Source organism: Brachyistius frenatus, unplaced genomic scaffold, assembly GCF_029030835.1.
Source record: "Brachyistius frenatus isolate BFR_SWC_R1_liver_20210118 unplaced genomic scaffold, ASM2903083v1 Contig_312, whole genome shotgun sequence".
NCBI classification, from domain to species: Eukaryota; Metazoa; Chordata; class Actinopteri; family Embiotocidae; genus Brachyistius; species Brachyistius frenatus.
In genome coordinates, this window is record NW_027210911.1 from 217,106 (window position 1) to 241,007 (window position 23,902).

General features: G+C 45.3%; 1 protein-coding gene across 1 annotated transcript in view; it reads right to left on the minus strand.

Moving 5' to 3' along the window:
• large1 (LARGE xylosyl- and glucuronyltransferase 1) overlaps window positions 1-23,404 on the minus strand; it is a 108,927-nt gene extending 85,523 nt beyond the window's left edge. Inside the window, exon 1 of the mRNA XM_069723007.1 lies at window positions 22,685-23,404. The gene's annotated coding sequence lies outside the window, so the exon portion shown is untranslated. The remainder of the gene's footprint in view (window positions 1-22,684) is intronic.
• Between the last annotated feature and the right edge of the window lie 498 nt (window positions 23,405-23,902).

Below are 23,902 nucleotides of genomic sequence, written 5' to 3' on the forward strand. Positions count from 1 at the left end.
CATTCTATGAACCAAATACTTGGTGGCCTGAACCCATTCATTCAATCAATCTCTGACTCTTTTTGCAAAACTCTATAAACACATTCTCATTTAGTAAAATACATTTTTCACTGTGACGGCTTGTGGTGCATAATGGTCGAAGCTTAAACACAACGACTCAAAACACTTGTTGCAAAACCAATATAAGGCCGTTCAGAGTGCAGGTTGTTCAAATCAACCGTAGTCAGAAACTAACAGAGGCAGAGGAAGAGAGAGAAGGGGGGTGCAAGGAAGAGCCATTTCTAATGAAATACGAGCTGCTGTAAAAGCTTGCTCATGAAAATACAATGAGGGAAGCAAGACAAAGAGTACAACCCCACATCAGCAGATTCTCTCTGTCCGCCACAATCCACAGATTCAGAAAATATTTCTGCTCATCGAAGGTTTTCAGTGCTGATGTATTTACAGATGTTTCAGCGCCTCACTTTGCCAATATACATTAAAGGAGGCGGCGGGGACCATCACTGCTGCACAGTACTGCATATATACTCTTTGTACATTCCCTCAACAGTACAATAAGAACCCCTTATAGCTGATACAGTCCTTCAACATAACACAGTGAGATATGGTAAAATGCAGCAGAGTTGTTGAACATTTGGAGGGAATCAACAGTGGCATCTTTTGTCCTCCAACAGAACATCTTGTCATTTACATTTTGTTTTGTGTCCTTTTCCACAACATTTTTTCTGTAGATGCACTGAAAGCTGTGATTTCTATTTTGTGATGCAGTGTGTGATGACTGCTCAGTAGTGTTTCCATTTTGACGTTGGCGTGTGATCTGAAAACAGTTTGGTTTTGAGCACAGATGAAGCTGTTTTGAGGTGAATGTTGATTTTTGCAGAAAGGGTCCGAGGTTTTGTGAATGTAGTTTTAAAATTGGGGTTTGTGCTCACAGTTTTGAGAAAAGATGGAAGGTTACAAGACATGTCTTAACGATTGTGAAAAACTTTCTACACACTTTCCTTTCTGCTCCTCAGACTCATGTGTAACTCAGGTGCTGAGGTGGATCAAGCAATGAAACTTGGAGTGCTTACTCTCGAAGCGTACAGTCTCTGTACTCTCCCCTCGTACAGCAGAGTGCACCGAACCTGCACACAAGACAGATTGTAGGTCAAAGGGTATTTGGACGAAATAAGAACAGAGCCTCTGGTATGGGATCAATATCAGCTGAAATAAACCCAATAAATGCACAACTCTTCTTCCCTGTACTCCGTGTTCTGCCCACCTCTCCCTGCTACTGTTCCAGCTCTGCTCTCCTTCACCAGAGCTCAGCAGGTGACTGGATTCATTTAAGTCCCGACTCTTTGATTTGATTTATTTGGATTTTCTTCCTGGATAATGACCCATATAGGGAATTGGTATATGGAAAACTCTGGATATTTAATCAATATTTCATGTTTTCTACAGCTACATTTAGATTGGTTTCTTTCTGTATATCAAAAGTATAGTTGGCACAAAAAATATCTTTAGATTTTCTACCTGACTTCATTTTCAGGTTTTATTTGCAGTGTGCGCTGGGTACTCATTCTACTCAGGTAAACACAAGAATCAGGTCGTACTCTGGTGAAACATGTACTTGATATAAAAATGAAGGACTCAACCCAGAATGATGGAAAACATGCAATTCACTTTGAAAATCCTCCATGAGATAAGTACTTTGGAGTTACCCAACTTCTTATAGCTTGTTGACCAGTGGTGCGCTATGAGTGGGGGATAAACAGGCCATCATGACTGAGGATGACAAGAACCTAAAACTAGTGTGGTGTATAAAATGGAATGAGACAGTTCTCCCAAGCATTTGTTGCATTTGTTTTTTACAGCCAAGCAGCAACCAGCAGTGACGTCACCTGTTCGTTCTTGAACGGCCGGCATGAATCTTCCAGTTCTGATTTTGGACGTTGCCATCTTGATTATTCGTAGCCTTTTGGAGCCAGAAGTGACCCACAATAGTCACTACAGGCCTGTCAATCAAACAGACACGCCCCTAAAAACAGGTCTTCTTGAATCTTCTTTTCTAATGAATGAGGGATTATTTTCAGATGGACCTCCAGAAAACTAAGAAGAAGGAGTGACTTTAGCTAACAACACCGAGAGAACTGATGGACACATTTTATTCACTTTGGATTTGATGAGAGAAGTTGAATGGGAGTCTATGGAGCCGGAGGCTTTTTGGAGCCGACCTCTAGTGGCACTCGCTGGTATTGCAGCTGAACACACTTCTGCGTCGGAACCATTTTTCAGACCTGAAGCTACAAACACTTTTAAATACAGTCTGTGGTTACAGTGCCCTGGTCTGTCACCCTAAAAAACATTTACAACAGGTAACACTATGGTACAAGGAGAGGAGAGGAAAGGTTTTTAAAGTGCCTTCATTTCACTATTGCAGAGAAAACAGAAAACACTCTGAAACATCGCTTGAAAAGCAAAACATGAGAAAATAAAATCCTTCAAGTAAGTCAAACAAATAAAATAACCAAAATAAACCACCAAAAATAAATGACCAATCAGTCGCAATGAACAATATGTTCAGAAGTTCACCACCAGTTCTCCACCAGCACCCACTGAGCATAAAATGCCCCCAATAGTCCATCTGTCCCTGAAGGCCTGTATATTGTCCACCGTCTGGTAGTAGGCGTGCTCCACCCCGAGTCTGGTCGTAGGCGTGCTCCACCCTGAGTTGGGCCTTCAACAGTCCCTCCAGAACTTTCACCGGATCCTCACCACCGGCACCCCGAGCCCGATTCTTCCGTGTCAGCCAGATGGCCAGCTTAGCAGAACCAGATAAAAAGTTGACCAGTGTGGACAACCTTCTTCTTTGTGCAATATTTTGGACCGAAGATGAATAAAATGAAAGAAAAGTCGTCTCCAAGACCCTGAAAGCTTTAAAAGTTGAAAGAGAGCTGAGAGCCGAGGACACCGAACAAACAAGTGTTCCAGGGTCTCAGTCTGACAGCAGAAACAACACTCCTCCCCCAGATGTGGATCCAGGTGTGGATCCAGGTGTGCTCTGGATCTGTTTGTAGCTATCGCCCCATGTACAACCCTCCACTGGAGGTCTGCTGTCTGCTTTTCAACGGGCAGCTTTTACAGGCGCCTCCAGCTGTTTCGGGGAAACATCTGGGCCAAAGAACTCGGTCCACCTCGACTCCTTCAACCTGCCAGAGAGCGTAAGTTCACAACTTTAACGCAGATTTCATAAATAGCTTTTTTCCCTGCTGCCTGAAATTTGTGTAGTTGAGGGGTTGTGAACGTAACAGCTTATTTCCTCTCCCCCGCCCCTCCCCCACAGCTGGGCCAATGAGCAGAGTGTGTGTGTGTGTGTGTGGGGGGGTACTCACTCTCTTCATTCCACTGGTCAGACAGAGTACAGTTTCCTGTTTCCTCTCAGGTGTTGTGGCCAGGCGGCACAGACCTCCTCCACTATTCTGTTGGTCAGCCTGACAGACGTGATGTTGACGTTCTACCTGAAGGTCTCCATGACGATGCTGTTGATGACATCTTCTCCAAATGTCCCAGTTTAGTGCAGCCGGCTTCTCTGAAACTCGTTCGCAGGCTGGCAGACTGCAGCGTTTGAGTCCTTATGAAGCTGCTGAAAAACAAAGGTTCCTCCAACAGCCAGACGCCTGGAGTCTCATCAGCTTCACGTGAGGTGTTAAAAACCTACCATGCTGCAGAACAGAGCCATAGAACGGTTCAGCCCAGCGAAGTCCACCTCCTCAGGTTGGAGGAGAAAGAGCTGCTTGTTGTAGCCCAACCGCCCAGCTCTCCTCAGCAGCAGTCCAGCAATGTCCATCCAGCCGGGGCCACGGCCATAGAGCAGCTTCTGGGCAGTCCGAGTCTGAACGAGGCGATCCTGGACTGGATATCGATGAGACCCCGCCCCCCCTCCGCCACAGGCAGAGAGAGAGCTGCTGCACGAACCCAGTGCCGGCCAGACCAGAAGAAGTCCACGACAAACCTCTGTATCTCTGCTATGACCTCCTGGTGGCGTCAGAGCGATGAGTCTGTGCCACAGAGTCGAGGCAACCAAGTTATTAGCAACCAGAACTCTTCCCCTATACGACAACCGGGGCAGCAACCATTTCCATTTAGACAACCGAGCACACACCTTCTCCTGAACTCCCTCCCACTTCTTTTTCTGAAAGTCCTCAGAGCCTAAAAACACACCAACACCTTTAAACCTCCTTTTCCCCACTGAAGACCTCCAGGCAGGCGAGGCACCGTCTGATGTCTCCACTGTCCCACCAATAAGGCTTCAGATTTTGCCCAGTTCACTCGGGCAGATGAAGCCCTCATAAAGAGACAAGGTATCCTGCAGACACAGAACATCTCCCCGGCCTCTGATGAAGATGTTCGCATCATCAGCATATGCAGAGACAGCGAGGGGACGACAAAGACTGGAGGACACAGGCAGGGACGGACCACTGAGCCGACTTCTCAGCCTGCACAACAGAGGCTCCAAAGCAAGGCTGTATAGTTGCCCTGAGACAGGACAACCCTGTCTGATCCCTCCACTCAGATCCAGTCAGCCCAGCTCCTATTTTAACCAGACATTCAGCACCACTGTACAAGACCCCCCCAGGTCAAAAAAACCATCACCAAGCCCAAAAGCCCTGAGAGCAGAAAACAGATAAGAGTGATCCACCCTGTCGAAAGCCTTCTCCTGATCCAGTGAGACAATACCAACGTCTACATCGTGGAATTTACACGTCAAGCACATCACGGATGAGAAAAATGTTGTCCGTAACGGTTCTATCAAGGATACAGTAAGTTTAGTCGCTATTTACAATTACCTTCAAGTAGTTTCTTAGTCTGCTGGAGGCTCTGAAAGCACCTTATAGTCAGTACAAAGCAGGGCCACTGATGTCCAGTTCTGAAGAAGAGTACTGCCTGCTGGCATGAAACAGCAAGTGATCCTGTTTTAAAACATTCCATAACACAATATAAGTCAGAACCGATGATGTTCCAGAACCGCTTAAATAAATCTGTAGAGAGGCCGTCGATTCCCGGAGTCCTTCCTGAAGTAATCTGGTTCACTGCAGCCGTCAGCTCCTCCAGCATCAGCTCTCCGTCCAGCGTAGCCCCCTCTGCTGGACTGAGCTGGGGAAGACCCTCCAGGAGCTCCTTACGGCTCTCTGTACAACATTGCTCTTCCCCAAAGAGAGCAGCGTAGACCTCCATGGCATGGCTCCTCATCTCCCTCTGGTCGGTGGTTATCCTCCTCCTGGGAGCTTCAGACAGGTCATCTGCTTCCTCTGCTCCAACGATCTCTCCAGGTTGAAGAAGGAGGAGCTCGGGGCATCCATGTCCTTCAACTGGAAAAAGCGAGACCTGACCAGAGCTCCCTTCACTCTCTGTTGCAGGAAGGATCTCAACTCCAACCTCCTCTCCTGCAGCAGTCGGCCCACACTGGGATCCGGGTCTCTCTTGCAGCCTCCTCAATACTTTTATGTTTGCCTCAATGGTCTTTGACAGCAGACTTGATTTTAGCTTAACTTTTTCAGTTCTCCAGTGCTGCCAGAGAACCCCAAAACTCTGACAAAAAGTGCTGTCCTGCAGAAGTTTGCTATTAAAATGGCAGTACGAGTTAACCTTTTCACCCGGTGAGGTTATCGAGTCTAAACTGACGAGGTGGTGGTCGGTGAACCCAACTGGACTGATTGTGCAGTTTGTCAGTCTGGAATGGAGACTAAGATGTAAATCCTGTTATTCTGACCCTAACCCATGTGGACTGTCTGGTTTGTGGGTGTTTGACTCTCCATGTATCCAACAGATCTAAGTATGTGATTTCCAACCTTTTTTGATTTACAACTTCCAGTATTAGTGCTCTTTCATGCCTGTCCCTCCCACCATTGATGTTTAAAGACCCTGAATTGAAGTTCTGCATAGAAAGGTCAGAGGATAGAAGGAGGTAAAACAAGACCAGAAATAAGCAGTGGAAAGTCCCATGTGACACATGATCATGTTAAACTGTTTACTTGTTTTTTGAACACTTTTACATTTTTTTACTTTTCTCAGGCCTGTGATGTGTTCTTTCAGACGGAAAGGCTTTCTTTCATCTAAAAGATCAAACCCCACCCGTCTCTGCACCACCCCAACAGATCGTATGAACTTCTCAATGTCACTGAAAAATGCACTCACTTTTGCAGATCTTTTGTAAGTTACATCCAAAAATGAAGGGGAGAGGGGAGGGGAGGGGAGGGGAAGAGGAAGAGGAAGAGGAAGAGGAAGAGAGGAGGAGAGGAGGAGAGAGAAGTTGTTTAGTTTTGCGTTGGATGGATGCTTCATAACAACAATCCCTGGGTAGATTTGGAGGATTCATCTTGATACAAAGATAGCAACCATTTCCACAACTGTTTCCTTGTTCCTGTTCCTTGTTATGCAGGAGGACCACCGTGATGCATGAAAACTGTCAGTCTCCAAGGCAACCGATCCATTACCTCACAGAGATACTGGTGTTACATATTATTCAGAAAAGATTACCTTAAAGAAACATTGTATAAGTTAGTTTATCTTTAAAAATATCATTACATTGAATAAATCAACACTTTGCTAACAACAGAGTTATCAGTCGAACAAACAGCTGGTTCGCCATTTGAATTTTCAGATGATGACGCCTGTGCTGAGTCAGCAGTTTCTTAAGTAAAGTTGGGGGCGGACATCTATATTTTGAAAGGGAAGCAAATGGATCCAGTTTTGTGTGTGTGTGTGTGTGTGTGTGTGTGTGTGTGTGTGTGTGTGTGTGTGTGTGTGTGTGTGTGTGTGTGTGTGTGTGTGTGTGTGGATAAATTAAGGTTTCTAAGTAGTTTTACAAGTTGTTGTTATCTCCCACTAGACAGGACAGGAGCTGTGATGTGAGTTCAGGGAAGAACAGAGGAAGTGAAGGAGAAGCAGGACGGGAGGAGGAGGAGAAGGAGGAGGAGGAGGAGAATGGGTGTTTGAGGAGGACTGTGAAGGGAGGAGGGAGGAAGTGGGAAGATGCATGGGCCGGAGGTACAGACCCTCTGGATTGTTGTAATATTTCTATTATACGAGTTTACTGTATGAAGTTGGTTGCTAATATATTTTTGGGGATTAATAAATGGTTGTAAAGATACAAATTGTATTAAGATCAATAAAAGCGCATTTTCCTAAATCTTGAATGTGTAACCTAGACGGACATTTATCTCGCTCATCACTGTGTTCAAATGTAATGTCTATACTCAAGCACACAAAAGATCATTACACACACACACACACACACACACACACACACACACACACACACACACACACACACACACACACACACACACACACACACACACACACACACACACACACACACATACATATACACATACACACATACATACATTCTTCACCTCCACCGCTGCAACTCCATCCAAGGAGAAACTGTCTGATAATATCAAGCAACATCATCAAACCCAGAAGTGGTTGTTCCTGTTTGTGTTGCCTCCTCCCGCACCACCTCTTCTGCTTTCTCTGTTTTCTCCGGAGATGTGCCGCAGCTTCATAAGTCAGTACATACGTTGAAAACAAATCACATGACACAAAACAGAGAGAGAAAGGCAATCGTTTTGTAATTATTAACATCTGAAAAGTAACCAAACCATAAAATAAATTTAAAAAGCCAGAAGCATAATGCAACAAACTGGCAGGTGAGACGTCACCAGAACTTCAGAAGCGGGTTGATGACAAAATTCTGAAAGAAACTAGGTCAGCAGAGATGCAGTCGGTTCTGGAGATACAGGGTAACAATAACAACAACAACATTAGGAAAACTGCTGAAACAGCACATTTCATTACATTTTCTGTTCAGTTGTATTCTAATTGTCAGGATTATAAACTGTCCAACAGCTGGTGTCTTCCCGTCTCCTCAGGGAGGCAGCCTTTAGAAACCTGCATGTCTTCAACAGGACAAAACAGCTACACTCACCAACACTGAGCTAAATAGAAAAGAAAAGCCCCCCCGAGTGGTTCAGGAGCAGAATGGTAAACGTAAAAGTGGAGCAGACCCATCAGAACGTGGCAGGAAGCTGTGGAGGACTGCAGCTCGGTGTCAGCTGGGTGGAGTGGTTTTCTTCAGACGTCCCACCGGGTCAATATCTAGCCTCCTCTCCACAAATCAATATCACATGCCCTTGGCAATGACAGCCTTCACGCTAAAGTAAGCATGGATCTCAGAGAGACGCCCGAGGTGAAAACGAAACATCAAAAATATCACACGTGCTACAAGAGACTTTGAGAAAAAAAGTGAAAAAAAGGATTGACTGGCCGGTCGCTGTCTACCGCCGCTCTGTCAGGAACACAAAGGAAACACCAACATATCTGCTCCGAGACCAGCAGCTGATCATGAGTCGGAGGAACAGCTGGAACATCTGCAGGATTTTCATGGCTGCTGCTTGCTGAGACAGTGATGTCATGGCCTTTATCTAATATCTACTGATTATAACTACACAGTGGAACTGAAAACGATCACAGAGGGAACAAAGCACACTCAAAATTCAATGTTCAGGGAATTCAAATGAATCAAAATAAATCGATGGGAAATAACGAATAACCTATTGCATCCCCAAACAGGAAGTACTCCACTGAAACAGTCTTTACTTACTAAATGATGGGATGTGAACAAGAAATATTCAGGTTTGGTGGAACTAGAGTGGCAGACTTTCAGCTGATTACTGCATCGGTGACTTAATGCTTCAGGAGAAAGAATCAGGGTGTTTCCTCGGTTCATCCTTTATTCGGGGCGTCATGTGGTATAGCGGGTGAGCAGACTCACGCACTTTACAGCAAAGGAGTCTCATCCAGGTTATTTTCTGTCAATACAATTTACAGATAAAACGCTAACTATCAGTCGACACTCTAATTTACCGTGTTCCCTAAATGCCTCGTGCAGGCTGTTGGAAGATGCTTGCTCGACAGAAAAACCTCTGGTCTCCTCTCTGTTACTGCGGAGCACGCAACTCGTGTGTGACAAAAAACATTTGAAAAGGTGTTGTGGTGTAACGGTCGCCAGGTTGGAGCCCACAGTTTACACGACGGTGCGTTCATGTGCACCTTTCCTCTCAGCTCAGTGTCTCGGCTGCGTTTTGCTGCCATTGATGATCGTGCTAGTTTCTCTCGTCTCCTCTCCTCTGTGTATTTTGTACTGCTATATATCACACACGCACGCACGCACGCACGCACGCACACACACACACACACACACACACACACACACACACACACACACACACACACACACACACACACACACACAGCAGAGACAGGTGAATAGAGATTGTCCACTCGTTTGTCTCGGGCGAATAATAAAAAGGGGTCACCAGACGTTGTGGGCCAGCAGGTCATATACGTGTGGAAACAATACTATAACAATGGAACAGGACGCACTGCAGCATCAATGGAGCCACCATATGTCTGAATCATCCAATAGTTTGATAATTACTCAATATATCGGGTCAATAATTCAACCTTCATGGGGTGTAAAAAACCTGCAGCTACTTTTTTGGGGTCTTTTAGTGTCTCGAGCCGGCCGAATCCACAAAGGCAGAAAAAAAGGATCAATGAAATGTTACAGCCCGTCTCGGTGCGCTGTTAGAGCCAAAATATTCCAACGCAACAGCAGACACATTATATTCAGTCTGTGATTAAATGAAGAGGCAGAAAACAATGTATTAATATTACATTGACACTAGATAACATCTCAGATTTCGGATAATATTGTCATAGTGTTGTCATTTCCTGGTTTTAAAGCAGGGGTGGGCAAACGTTTTGGCTCAGGGGCCACATTGACTTTTAAAATTTGACAGACGGGCCGGGCCAGCACCAGATGCATACATATCAAACATAAACATAAAAAAGGCGTCACAGTGTTAATACTTCCATTCACTTTTAGTGGGAACAGTGTTGTTGATCACCTTCTTTGTCAGAGCATCGAAGTCTGGTGTTAGTTTTGTTGTGTTCTCAGAACAGATCTGAGGTGTTCATCACTCAACTGGGATCTGTGAGGTGCTTTGTTGGTGTTCATCACACTAAAAGTCTGTTCACACACGTACGTAGAGACAAACAACACCAGCATCTTCTGGGACATCTTCTGGATGTTTGGACATTTGGCTGCTTTCATGAAGCAGAAAACTCATCCAGTTTAAGAGACTTGAACTTCTCCTTTAAGACGGTGTCACATTGGAGATCAATCAGTTCCAACTGCAGCTCCTGTGGCGCCGTTTCAGGGTCTCGTGTGAAGGGACATGAGACCAGCTGAAGGGACAGGACACCAGCTGGAGGGACAGGACACCAGCTGGAGGGACAGGACACCAGCTGAAGGGACAGGACACCAGCTGGAGGGACAGGACACCAGCTGAAGGGACAGGACACCAGCTGAAGGGACAGGACACCAGCTGGAGGGACAGGACACCAGCTGAAGGGACACGACACCAGCTGAAGTGACTTGTCAATTTTTCCAAAATCAGAGAACCGATGGCAGAATTCTCCGTGCAGGTCGTCCAGTGATTTCCTGTATGTCTTCATGTCGAGGACGTCTTTCAGCGTAGCCAGTGTGAGGAAATGAGCAAATGACTTGTTTGACATTTGCTTTGAGAATAAAGCTAGCTTGGTTTTGAAGGCTCTGACGTTTGTGTACATTTCATGCACAAACTGGTCTTTCCCTCGTAGCTTCACGTTCAGCTCATTCATGTGTGTCAGTACGTCCTCAGCAAAAGATAAATCACAAAGACAATCTGTGTCACTCAGCTCAGGAAAATCGTCAGCTTTGTCAAGTAGCTCCAAAAATGAGATCATCTCCTGTTTGAGCTCCAACACTCGTTGACATACTTTCCCCAAACTTAACCAGCGGACGTTGGAGTGGTGAAGCAAGTCCTGGTGATCAGCGCCAGTTTCTTCAAGAAACTTAATAAACTGAGGACGGTGAAGTCTCCTCGCTCCAATAAAGTTCACCACTTCTACAACCGGCTTCACTACGTGGTCGAGCTGCAGGACGGATTTACACAGTGTAAGAAAATGTCCTCCTGCTCAGGGTTGTCCTCTTTCACCCTCTCCTGGATTCTTTTGAGCAACCCGACGTTTTTTCCAGTCAGATTTGTCGATCCGTCTGTGGTAACGTTGGCGAGCTACTCCGAGGTAGCTGGAGCCTCTCGATGACCCCGACACGCCGTCATACGAGTCCTCTCCCCGCGTTTTCACCTTCAGGGATTCCACGGCCAAAAACTCCTCCGTTATCTCAAACTTGTCATTAATCCCTCTGATAAACATTAAAAGCTGAGCGGTGTCCTTTATGTCGTTACTTTCATCCAGTGCCAAGAAATATCATGTAAATGACTCCGCTTTTTGTTTAGCTTGCTAGCCAAGTCTTCGTCAATCATCTCAACACGGCGAGTCGCCGTCCTGCGTGATGAGCTCATGTTTTCTAATTTGTTCTTCTCTCAGGACACCAGATACCTGCTGTCTCTACCAGCACTCTTTGAGAAACTCCCCTTCGGAGAAAGGCTTGCTGGTCTTTGCTAATTTGAATGCCAGCAAATATCTTGCCTTCGTGCTTGATTCTTGGATGGCAGTTTGTCAGATGAAGGTGTTTTGCTGATCCTGCAAACGATCTGCCGACCTCCGAGCGGTCGCCGTCCGTTCCCGCGTTGACTGGTTGTTAGCGTTAGCATGCTTGGTGGAAAAGTGACAGCTGATGTTGCATTCCTTTAAAACCGTAATGGTTTCTTGGTAAATCAGACACACAGCCTTCGACCGGACTTCAGTGAAAAAGTATTCAGTCGTCCGTTCCTTATGAAACACTCGGGACTCGCTGTCGACTTTTCTTTTCTTTGGCCCGTTCATTGTTGCAGATGTGTTCAGAGCAGCAGCAGAGTAACAACAGAGAGCAGCCCGGCCTCCGCAAAATCAAATCAATGTATCACTGCGCCTAGTGCGCCACCTGGTGGACTGCCAGGTATTACAGGACAAGGTCAAATGAATGCAGCCATAATTATGATATGATTTGATTTGGGCAATTCTGTACCAATCTTCGGCGGGCCGGATTAAAAAGACCAACGGGCCGGATGTGGCCCGTGGGCCGTAGTTTGCCCACCCATTTTAAAGGCTGCTTTGTGATGTTATGTTTTTGTATCTATCAGACTGTTGTATTATTTGCCTTTATCCATTTAGTCTTTTTATCCACAATACTGATGATCATATCAATAACCATCATCTATACCCGCTGTGTCCTGAACAGGGTCACAGGGGGGTGGAGCCTATCCCAGCTGACTTTGGGTGAAGGTCCCAGTCCATCACAGACAGACTTTTTATATTTCAATGACCATTCAAATATTCTTAAATCTGGACCCAAACACAGCAAAAGAAATTACATTTAATCATCGTTGGTGTTTTTTCCAGCACTGTTACAGTAACATGTTACTTTAATTCTGTAACACAATGCAACAACTTCCAATTGAATAACACAATTACTGAACTTTAGCTTGCTGCTCGTTACTTTTGTCTGACATATAAACATACATAGATTGTTGCAGACTACAGAAGATCACTGGAGGCCTGCCTGTTTTCCATTTCATGTTATCTCTGGCTCCCATTCAGAACCAGTCTAACAGGCACGTGAAGAGAAATCAGCCCAGACGATGTTCAGCGTCGGCCATGTTAACTGGGCGCTATCTTCCCCAGCAGCTGACCTGCTCCATGTTTACTGACTGCAGTGCATCGCTCCGTTGTCCTGCTGCTCATTTGTTGAGCCAACGTTTGGCTTGCTGACTCTCTGCTCCAGGTGCGTCTGAATGCTTCACTTCATACATTTGCATTCCATCCACATCATTTTGTCATCAACTTCAGCATCCTGCTATTAAATGTTTGTCTTTATCACTTAAATCCAGCAGACGACACGGAGACGCCCGAGAGACGCTGATGTTTCCATCTGTCCTGTGAAAATCTTTCATCTTTAATAACCTGAAATACACGGCTGGGATGACTTATCTTGTGGTTGACCTTCAGAAAAATGTAAATATTTGAGAGCATTATGGATTTAATAAGTTGTTTGGCAAAGTGAAGGCAAAGTATTGCATAAAGACCATCATATATGTAATGTTAGTGAGGCAGAGCAGCAGACTCACTCAGCTGACAACCAGACCGACCGACACACTGCAGCTGGTCTGAACTCAGATCTGGAAGGAGGCGCAGGCCTCATGCAACATTTGGCCTTCGGAGCACAAGAGGGAGTTCCTCCAGGAAATCAGGATCTTGTGATCGCAACGCAAACTCAAGTCATTTCTGCAATATTTGCTCCCGCAAATAGCTTGAGCTTTTTTAAAATTACAGCGATTTCTCAACAAAAAGGTCGTCAACAGAAGCTGTGCTGAAAGTGTTAATGGCATAAAGTAAGTCTTTAAAAAAAAGTAAAGCATCTTTATTAATAAAAATAATTCCTCATTTCCAATCAGAAAGTCTCTGCTCCTGTTTTCATCTCCAAATAAAACTCTGTTCACCGGAGGAACAAGAGGAGAAACAGGAAGTGAAATGTGTCCTTCACATTAAAATGATGTGATTAAATGTTTGTGATCAAAGGAAGTGATTCCATATTACTGGATGTTAAATGAGTTTTCTCCACACGTCCAGTTGTCAGAGACGTCTCTTTGTTTGTTTCATCCAGCAGGTCTATGTGTTGAATGAACATGAATTAAACAGCATCCAAAGCTCTTATTTTGACAGCTGATGTCGTCCTTGTTTCTATATTCCAGTCACAGACGGTCTGTTCTGGAAACATACGCAGATTTTAGGACCTTTTAGGACCTTTGATCTCCACGGTCCTCTAAGTTGTTCAATAAATACATAAAAGAATATTAGAACTAAAATATGTCTGTGATGTGCAGCAGGATTATTATCACAGGAATTGCTTCCATATATTTGTTTATCAGGTTGCGGTTTAAATTTTTTTTTTAAATTTTTAATTCCCCCAATTCCAATTTTACTGCAAAAAAACCATTTAAAATTGCTGCAAATGACATCACAACTTTTGAGAAAGTCTGCTGCAAAATCAAACATTTTTGATCGCGACAAAAAACATTGTGAATTCCTGGAGATGAAGAGGGAGTGACGTCACTGCTGGAGAACAGCTGTGATATGAGAAGGAGACGAGTTCCACAAACACGAGCGATGCTGATGGAATCATCTCCTTCATCAGCACAGCAAACTAACAGTCACACATGGTCCTGCGTGGTCACCTGACTCTGCATGTCACTGTCATGGTAACGGAGACAGATGATGGGAATCAAGGGACAAATAAAGCAACACATCAGCACGTGTTCCCGTTTCGTTCGTCCTGTTTCTGCTCTGTGCTGAATGTCAGTGAAGTCAACTTAATAACTCATGAAGCAGATCCAGGCGAGCCCCCCCTCCTTTCCCTCCCCTCCCTCCCCTCCGGCTACAGATCAGATCAGCTGGAAGTCTCCCATTCAGCCATCAGTACAAAAGATTAAAAGTAGTCTGTGTACAATCACTTACGTCGATATTAACTACGTCTTCAGGTGAAACATCTGATCACAGAGCTGAAATATCGTCTAAGATGTGTGCTGCCTGCAGGAGGAAGGTGAAGCTGACACTGCTGTGAAATCTGAAAACACAATCTGCAGCTATAATTAATTCCCGTCCGAATTCTGGGTGTGAAACGGACGACTGTGGCAACACGTTTTGTTCTCAGCAGTAACAATGAAGCGTTTAAATTTACTAATGCTCTGATTTGCGACTGACCGGCCTCTTCACCATGGCGACGACAGCTGATGCTTATGGGTATTGTAGTATTTCGACTCATCTGAAACCGGTGGCACAACATAAACGTACAGTTGTGTTAAACCCTTCCAGAACCAGCAGCTCTCTGCAGTCGTATGAACTGTGCTCTGTAAACAGTGGAAGTGTGCGTGTCAACAACTCCTCCTGAGGGCAACAAGAAGGAAGTATTGACAAACGCTGTAAAGTACACTTCAATTATTATATCTGTGTGCACATGTTTCTATGCTGCTTATGCTAAACTGAAGGACTTTCTTCCATTATTTTAAGTGTATACGTTTCTGAGTGGCTGCATCACTGATGGAAACTAAAACTTTATACTGTTATCTCAAATGTTTATTTGTTGACATGCTAAATAATTTTTCTGCATATTCATGACTCAGCCATTCAGATGACGTGACAAAAATAAAATAGTGAGGATGACAAAATCCTTTTTTACCTTCATATTTTTAGATTATTAGTTTTAATCTGACAAGAGAAGAATCTCAACAACTTTCCAGCGACATTGATGGTTCTTGGTGCGTCTGCTAGACGAGTGTTAACAGTTAGAGATGAAAATGATCCTGTCATTTAGCGGTGGTTGTGACAGCGGGTGGAGAGGACGTTTATTCAGCAGCCTCCTCATTAATGACACAAACGATTCACCACCCAGGAGCTACAGGGAAACATGAATATTAGATAATTAGGAATAAATAGACTGATAACTGTAATTATGTTTAAAAGAAAGAATAAAAAAAAGGAAAAGATGATATATATATTTGCGCACACAGAAAAACACACACAAGCAGTTTATGTAAATCATATGAAAATCAGGTTTCAGCCAGTGTATCTCTAGAACTGCACGTTAGCACAGATCTCAGCCGTACGACCGACGCTCAGCCTGCCGGCATCCAACCCTCGGCCGCATCCAACCCTCGGCAGCATCCAACCCTCGGCCGCATCCAACCCTCGGCCGCATCCAACCCTCGGCCGCATCCAACCCTCGGCAGCATCCAACCCTCGGCCGCATCCAACCCTCGGCCGCATCCAACCCTCGGCAGCATCCAACCCTCGGCAGCATCCATCCAACCCTCGGCCGCATCCAACCCTCGGCAGCATCCAACCCTCGGCAGCATCCAACCCTCGGCCGCATCCAACCCTCGGCAGCATCCAACCCTCGGCAGCATCCAACCCTCGGCCGCATCCACCCTCGGCCGCATCCAACCCTCGGCAGCATCCAACCCTCGGCAGCATCCAACCCTCGGCCGCATCCAACCCTCGGCAGCATCCAACCCTCGGCCGCATCCAACCCTCGGCCGCATCCAACCCTCGGCCGCATCCAACCCTCGGCAGCATCCAACCCTCGGCCGCATCCAACCCTCGGCAGCATCCAACCCTCGGCCGCATCCAACCCTCGGCAGCATCCAACCCTCGGCAGCATCCAACCCTCGGCAGCATCCGACAGACAGTTAACCTGCTGTTTCAGGAGACAGAAACATGTTGGTGGTAAGCAGCCGTGACACCAGCCTGGTAACGGCCTCTGAATTGCACCCCTACGACCACTCGCTGCAGAATGAGGATGGAAAGAGAAGTGGCGGTCCATTCAGAGAGGATGTCAGAGGTTATCTCAGCGGCATCTCTTCAGGCCAGTGAACATTCACTCCGCCGCACAACGACCAGCCACACCTCGCTGCTTTCTGTTTCACATCGACTCTTCATCACGCCACACAAGCATCCTTATTTAGAAGCTCTGCTGACATGCTGTCGACAAACTAATAACTGCTTGAGAAGAAAAAGAAGAAGAAGAAGAAGAACTTGTGACTACCAGGCGTTGTGAGATTAGATGTGACAGGACAAACATGCATCAAAAAGTTATGTTTAGGACTCTCTCAAAACAATAACATGAAATGAGGTGCATTGAAAACTCTGCCAAGTAAAGCCAGCTGCTCGACCACAACTCGGACTGTCATTAGAGAGCAAAGCACTGCTCAGTCCACAGATCTACAGTTAACAGCCACACAGGAAATAATGGCCCTCATGTCAAAAATGAGAATGAAGACATGCTTCCCATCAGCTTTCTTGAAGGCGATGATTTATAACAGTCAAATAATTCCAACTGAATATCAAATATAATGTTTTCCTGAGGATGAACAGCAGTCAGGATTTATAGTGAAAGCCTACGACACGGTCTATTTTCCAGCGGTTCCGTCTCCGACGCGGCTACAGGAGTGAATCGCAGTCATTAAAGTGGATGCTTCATATCACCAGCAGCGTCCCTGAACCGGGTCTCCGGTCTGCGGCGCTAAATGCTATTTCTGACGGACCCGCAGTGAGCTGAGCTGAACAGAGCAGATCGGCCGGACAGGAAGTCGGTCCGAGAAAAACTAAGAGAATCCGGTCAATTTTAAAAATAAAACACGCACGTGCAAACTCCTGATCTTACGACACATCAGCGTAACCTCCACACCGTCTTTCAGTTTGGACAGGAAATACGTTCTCCTCCCGCTGCAGACACTCTGTCAAACATCGACACACAAACTAAGAGGATTCATGTTTTTAATGACTAAACTCCAGAAGGATGTATAAACGTTGTCTGCAGGCTGCAGCACAAAGTAGGAAATAACAACCCTAAAAACAAAACCGAGAAAAAAGAAGCCGTTTAACAACGTTTACCCGCCAGAAGCACACAAATCAAGGAAACACGCTAAATCAGGAAATAGGATAAAACGCTTGTGAAACACTGGCGGTGGGATGTGAAGATGTGAAGAGGAGGAGTTACTGTGGATCTGTGGGCAGATGATTTCCACATGTAAAACCTGTGTCACTGCATTACACCAACATGAAGTGGGAGCTGACGGAGCTCATCACAACGGAACTGAATGAGACCCACATTACAGTTTGTGCATGATTATCATTTCTAAATATACAACAGCTCCTCTTTGTTCCATCAACTTCATGTAGCATCACTGCTGCAGACGATGCATTTAGCAAAGAGCCCGACCCAACATGCAGCTGTTGGTCTCACATCTGGGCTTGATTTGGGTCACTTAGTATGCTCGCTGTGTCGTGCATTAAAGCAATGATTAATCTAGGTAGTGATTCTATTTGAAGCGAAGCTGAAATAACGATAGTCTTAATGACACCATCCTACATTTTACTGCACTTTTTGTACGGCTGACAAACTGCCCGGCCCCGGCCGAGCCTCCCGTTCCCTCCGGCACACTCAGTGAATGTACATCCATTACGTTCACAGTTAGAGCAACATCCTTTATAGCTGAGAGCAGCTGAGCCTCTCTGCTCTCTGGAGGAGTCGCATTTTAGAAAAAAAAACCCTCTGTAACTGTAAGCAGACTAAATGTGATTCATCACTGACAGCACTGATTACAAGATGGTGTCTGGATGTGTACGTCAGCTCAAGTTCCTGACACTGAAATATAACTACATCTGTCAGATAAAGATCCGAGGATGAAGCAGCCTGAACTTATCTCGCTGTAAAACATCAAAATAAAACAATTCTCTGAGCCTTGACCTGTACATAATGCACAGTTTACTAATGTCTAAACTACACTGTTAATGTGAAAAACATCAGCACAAATAAGCACGTACTGTATGAATAATGTGAAAATAAAACCTTATGTTTATTCATTAGATGTTTTCCAGTCAGAGTAATAACATTTGAATACAGTAGGGCGTCCATCCGCTCAGTTAGATGTTCAGGTAATCAGGATGTGGAGGCGGTCGTCAGTCCGATGCGGCTGCTCCCTCTTGTTTTAAATGAAATGATTCAAGTGTCCTGATAGGAATCTGTTAGGTGCAATAAATCTGGTGAGGGACATGCTATCACACAGTTCCAATTAACTCCAGTAAATGACTTGTTTATCATCCTCTCTCTCTGTAGCAGCACCACATACAGAACCAACGACAACACTGCACGAATGGAAGCCTGTTTTTTGAAATGTGGTTTTCCTCCACAATTTACTGAATAAATGAATATCCCCTTTTCTACATGTTGCCTGGCAGATCTATTATGAATATATTAACAGTCCCTCAGTCTGTAGCGTCAACATGTTCCTCTATCAGCTCCACCGCTCATCCAGCGCTGGTTTCAGAGTCCCATCTTATCTCCAGCGGAGGAGAATTAACTTCCAGAATATCTCCAGTGATTACGTGGTGATGAGTGCATCACCTGAAATGTGGCCATTTAATGCTGCCGGGCCCGAATGAGGAAATCAATGAAGCAGTGGACAGAACAGGCTTGTTTGCCGTTCCACCATGCATCCCCCCGAGAGTCCGCCTCCACGCTCATTAACGAAGACAAACAGGCACAACACCGATACCCCGCGTGTCCGGGGACAGACGGAGGTATCGACTGTCTTCTGATTGTCTCACGGTTATTGACTCATTAGGTTTAAGTGTGTAAATCTAAACACTGCATCCTCGGAGGTGAACTCGCCGACCGGACGGCGTACGAGCGTCGTACGGGAAGAAGAAGATCTCATCTGGATCTGGCTTGAAATTGTTGTGCCTGTGTGGTGAAGATCCAGCATCGCCACCGGGGTTGCCGCGGTGTACTGGGGTATGAAAATTGATGGTTATCATACCATGTACGATTGCCTATCACTGGAAGTGACCAGAAATCACAAGGAGCAGAGATGTGGTGAGCGCGCGTCCTTTCCGCCTCCACCGCCTGTCAGACGGAGCAGCAGCCGCCGCTCACATTCAGCAGAGAGCAAAACTAATATCATCACCGTCTCCACCCGAAAAAAAATCATTGAATTAACATAGAATAACTTTGTATATCTTAAACATGCAGGTGGGGTTGTCCTCGAGGACAGATAATGTGGCTGCCACAGGAGGAAACACTTCAAACATATTCTGAGAAACTCTGCAGATAGAGGCATGTGTCCTGTTTACAACTTTGATCTTTGATGAAAAAAAAAAATGCATGAATGTTTAAACGTGGATCATAAAATGTGCTATTGAAATGATTTTCTGCTCCCGGGCTCCATCTTTCTGTGGCTCGGGGGCCTGGCGTGTGTGAGCGAGTTCAAGGTCCCGGCAGGACCCGTCTGACTGCCCCGTCACACGCCTCCGTACTGGGAACTCATTTCACAATTGTTCAGAGCACCTACGACGGCATTTGTCATAATGCTCAGAATTTTCATAAAACAAACAATTCATCAATTAATGAAGAAAACAAATAAATCCGCAGATTCGATCACACATAGCCAATCATCAGTTGCAGCTGGATTCAGAGCCGGTTTGAGTTTGAGCTTCCTGTGTGGTAGACGTGCAGCCGTACTGGTGCAGCGGTGAAACATTTGCGGTAACTTATTATTAGGCAGCAAACTGTGTACTCGTGACTAACATTACATCCAGGTGACTACCGTAGCAATAACAGTATTAAGATTCACTGTGCAGCCTTTATACTTACAGTGAGAACAAGTATTAATAACCCTCTTTACTGAACAATTTGTAACACATAAACAATGTGTAAAATTGCACCGCTGAACGGCATCATGGGTACGCTAATTAGTTAGCTAGCTAGTAGACAATTGAGAGGAAAAGCAAGCAGTGGAGCGTCAGCACAAGCGCAATAATAATCCAGCTATGAAAGGACACAGTGATGAAGGGGACAGTGGACGAAGACATGCTCACCGTAATAATGAAAACCGTCCATTTAAGATACGTTTTGTGTCGTTAGTAAATAGTCGCTGTGCTGCAGAGGGAGTTTAACCTGAAGTCAGTGTTTCAGGAGAATATCAAGTGAAAGAAATACAAAAATAACAATTCCCACTGAGGCCTTATTGAAGGGTGCGATATGTGTATGATTATATTAAAATGTCATCATATTTGATGTGCTCCTGAGAGAAGAATAAGCCACTATAAATCTATGTAAAGGTCCAGTTGTGCAAAAAAAGTGGATAAAAAAATGTATCTTGATTTACTGTGAAAATGATGCCCAGCATTAATCTGCTTCAATCAGAATTCAGGAGTGCAGAGTGCATCCTCCAAATCTTAAACTTATAAAAACATCGAGATCACAGTAATCTGTAACATGTAGGTCACTTCGACTGTAAGTGATTGTGTGCATTTCAAACACACACGGTTTGACGTCAGTGATAATTCCAAAAACAAAGCTTTAATTCTGACCCACTTTTCAAGAGAACGTTTTGTCGTTGATCAATCAACAATTTGACCTGCTGTAGTCACACAATCGCATTTCTGTTTAATATCATTTCAAACTGACACCCAGGTTATTGCAATGTTGGGCAAAATAAGACTCTTGAAAATGATTAGAGTTATTACTGAAGTATTAGACTTATTAGTGACCTAATCAATTGATTAACTGACAGACAATAAATGATTTAAGCAGAAAATATTCCGTGATTTCACTTTGTCAGGATTTGTGTTTTTCCTCCGTTTTAGAGTCTTATAAACTGAATATCTTTGGATTTAAATGATCAGACGAAACAAGCAGTCTGAGGACATCTGATGCTCTGGTGATCTGTGACGTCATTCATCACCTTTTTTTCTGACATTTTATAGACCTAATGATTAATCGGTTACAATGGTCAAAAACATCCATTGGCAGCCGCCCTAACGTGCATCGTCTTGTTTTTACATTCTGCGACTGAAGGCTCATTTGAGTAAATAATCACTGATGAGGTCATCATTAGTTGCTGTCCAGTGAGGAGTCAGCAGTTCCAACACACCTGAACCCATCAGGACTTCATGCATCTCCACGTGGGCTCCTTTCTGTCACACACTTCAGGATTCCATGTTTCTTTATGGTCTGACACATTGCTCCTCCTCATTGTGACCGCCTATGTACACACATCTACAAGCTACTGGAATACAGCCAACATGTAATGTCACAAAGAGGAAATCAGGGCTTCATCTCATCTTCCAAGTATATGTGGAATACAGTACACACTCTTTGCACAGGGAAGCCATGAAATGCTGAAAAAAGAGATTAAGAAAAACAATGTTTCGCTGAAATTAAAACATCTGAAAAAAATGATCCTGATAAAAAGGAAGTTGTGGTTAAAGGCAAAATGGTTCAAGAACTGTCACATTTTCAAATAAATAAATAGAATTGCCAGCTAATGTAGCCTATTTTATGTAGCTAGTCATATTGGGTGTAATTAGGGTATTTCAAGTCATTTAAGATGTGTAATATGCTATATTACTTCTTGTCCAAACAGAATTAGTTGTTAGTAAAATGATTAGTAGCCTAAATTAAAAATGTGTTTGCTTCACATGGTCCCGGTCCCCGGTCCCGGTCCCGGTCCCCGGTGTTGCACTGTCGCCTGTTTCTGGGTGCAACTGTTGCCACTCAGCTCGCGCCGGTCTTACGTATGGCCGTCGATGCATCCGCGTGCTCACTCACAGCACGCGCAAAAACTGGACAGGGACTCCAATTAGCACACTTAATCAGACAATCAGGGACAGACTGTCCGCGCGGCTTATCCTGCTTTCAGTCGGAATAACAAAAAGCTCCCTGGAGCAGCTCCCAAGCCCGCGTGCTGTTAATCCGCTGCGCCTCCTATATTTGGTGGTGTTTAGTTGGAGAATGGAAGGAGCGCTTTGCCCGGTTTCTGTGGTCCGTGTCGGGTTGGACGGCAGAGGACATCTGCTCCATTTCTGCCCGCAATCCACATTCAAACACGCACATTTAAAAAGGTCCGACTGGAAAATTAAGCAGAAGGACTTTTCGAGTTTATGATAACAAGCGAAACCCGCGCACACACGCGCGCGCGCACACACACACACACACACGCGCAGGGGCGAGCTGTTCCAGCAACTCGAAGGAGGCTGCTGAGGTAAAAGGTCGCTGTCGTGAAGAAGTGCGGATTTGACTCGTTACCTGATGCAGAGACGCTTCAAACTGCTGCTTTTAAACGTCTTAGTCCGATAAATCGCGCGAGGCTCGCGGTGCTGCTTCACGGGGAGCCTGCTGCCTGCGGGTCCGTCAGAACACTTGTTCTGGCGCAGAATGAGACGGCGCTCCGCCGCGGACTTCTTCCATGTGCTTGCTGCCTTATCTCGGGATGTTTGTCTGGGTGGCAGCCCCCGGCTACCAGCACCGACAGCTCAGCCGACACGTTTCCTCGGGGCTAAGTGAAGACTTAAATCTCAGACAGGTTGGTGGCTGCGTCGCCACACAGCAGCTTGAGTCTCATTAAAACAGCGGCGGGTCTGGATTACTGTCACCAGCAGACAGCGACACATAGTCGGCGGGAGGAAGAGCCGCGACGGCCTCGGCAGCAGGAGCTCGGAGACTCGGTCGGTGCTCCGCTGAAGCTCGGCTACTTAAACATGTCCTCCGAGTGTCCGGTCGAGTTTGTATCCCGTCCACTGAGGTATTCCAGTATCGTCCAGGTCCTGGTTGTGTCTGAGTTTTCGGCCTTAACACAGCAGCTCTTTCTTCCTGACAAGCAGCCGGCATCCAATCACAGCGCTGCATTCAGGGAAGGGATGGAGGAGAAAAAGGAGTGGATCATAGCGGACCGGAGTCAGGACTGGACTGGACTGGACTGGACCACAACACTGATGGACTCAAAACCTCAGCAGCCTGAAACAGGGCTAGACTGACCGAGCAGTTAGCTCACGGCACACTCACATTTATCTAGACATATTCAGAACATCAACTGAAATAGATTAACCGCAGATGGAGCCCATCAAGACAAGACTCCAAGATCAGGTAGAAATGCAGACTTTACGTTGAGGTCAAGCGTTTGTTTCTATATTGTTCCAACAATGGTCAAGTTTCGGCAACCAATATAAGTCATATTGTGGTCAGTGGTAATTAGTGAAAAACTGCTCCACTGGTTTCAGAATTAACCGGAGGTCTACTTCAGTCAGGCTGCATCGACTCGTTACAATCCCCAATGCAACGGGGCCAGATCCATCTAGAAACTTCGGGATTGCTACGACCAGGTTGTGTCTCCTACTGTGTATATTAATACAGCTGAATTTCCATTGAAGGTGGTCTATGTGTTGCTATCTTGACCCAATGGAAAGTGATTGCGCGATTGACCAACACAAATCCGGTCCTAACACGACGGTGCAGTATTTTACTGTT